The sequence below is a fragment of the Narcine bancroftii genome, chromosome 3 (genome assembly GCF_036971445.1).
Source record: "Narcine bancroftii isolate sNarBan1 chromosome 3, sNarBan1.hap1, whole genome shotgun sequence".
Lineage (NCBI taxonomy): Eukaryota > Metazoa > Chordata > Chondrichthyes > Torpediniformes > Narcinidae > Narcine > Narcine bancroftii.
In genome coordinates this window covers 142,845,919-142,847,685 of record NC_091471.1, presented here as the reverse complement: position 1 = coordinate 142,847,685, position 1,767 = coordinate 142,845,919, and positions in this window count along the sequence as shown.

Below are 1,767 nucleotides of genomic sequence, written 5' to 3'. Positions count from 1 at the left end.
AATGGCATCTTACCTGTACTTAGGTGACCAAAACTGCACACAATACTCCAAATGTGACCTCACCAATGCTTTATACAACTTTACCATAACATCCCAGCTCCTATACTCAACACTTTGATTTATGAAGGCCAATATGCCAAAAGCTCTATACAACCCTTTCACCTGTGATGCCACTTTCAGGGAATTATGTATCTGTATTCCCAGATCCCTCTGTTCTACTGCACTCAGCAGTGCCCTATCATTTACCATGTACATCCTTTCTTGGTTTGTCCTTCACACTTGTCTGCATTAAATTTCATCTGCCATTTTTCATCCCATTTTTCCAGCTTGTCCAGATCTTTGAATATTCTCCCTTCTATAGTGGAAGAAGATTGAGATTATGATTTGATTTTAGATTTGTTGTTAGAATACTTATGTGATATTACATACAACCCTGAGATTTTTTTTTTCCTGCAGGTCAGGCAGAATTATCACTTTTTGGTAATGCAAAAAAAATTACACACAATGTACACATGAAAACAAATAAACAAATGTGCAATAGAGAGGATTTAAAAAAAAACAAAGATTAAGTGCAAAAGTAAGAGTCTGATTGAGTTTGCCGTTGAGGAGTCTGATGATGGAGGAGTTGTAGCTGTTCCTGAACCTGGTGGTGCAAGTCATGTTGCACCTATACTTCTTGCCTGATGGCAGCAGTGAGAACAGAGCGTACGCTGGGTGGTGTGGATCCTTGATGGTTGCTGCTGTTCTGATGGCAGCATTCCCTTAGATGTACTTGATTGTGGGGAGGGTGTTGCCTGGACTGTATTCACTACCTTTTACAGGGCCTTATGCCAAGGGGTATTGGTGTTCCCAAACCAGACCATGATGCAACTGGTCAGCACACTTTCCCCAACACATCTGTAGAAATTTGCTAGGGTTCTTGCTGTCATACCAAACCTCCACAAACCCCTGAGGAAATAGAGGTGCTGGTGTGTTTTCTTCTCTGTTGTGTCGGGAGGGGGGTGGGGTGCTGTGGCGTGATGGCGTAGGAAGAATTGTAATTCTATCTCTCCCCAGTTGGACTAATAAATGCCTGAATTGAAGATTTTGTAAAAGCTTGAAATTTTTTTTCTGAAGTTGTCTGAATATTATAAAAGCATAATGGCTACTAATACAAAGAAATCAAAAACACAATTTCAGAAGAAACTTTTATTCAAGAGTACAGAAGAATTGAGGCCTACCTACCAAGTGGAATTCACGGAGTCGACTGGTCCGACAATCAAGCTTCAATGTACTCCAGCTCGCCTAAGTATTACCCTGGTGTCCTCCTCGCAGTCACAAGATGGCGCTGGGCTTCCGACTCTTTCTTCTCATCTTGAACCACACACTCGGAATGTCAAGCGCGCGGTACAACAGTCAGAATGTACATTGTCAGGCCTGACGTGCAATACCGCTGCTGTGCCCGATGGCACGGAGGCCCAAGGCAGCACGTCAAGATGTGCATGTGCAGCCTGTGACACTGCTGGGCATGCGCGGTGCGTCGAAGGTCCATGACCTTCTTAAGAAGGTCTGGGCTGTTGGCAATGCTGGCCGGCAATGGGCTGAAGATGTCGGCCCCGCGTCGGTCGGCATGCTGACAAGGAGCAAATCAATTGTAGGCTTAAAAGAACAAGAAGAAAGGGTTTCTCCACAGATGGAAGGTATGGAAGAAGAAATGCTGGTTACTGCTGAATTAAAAGAAGGGAGGCCTCAGAAAAAGACAACTTAATCTACTTTTGATGCTGTTTT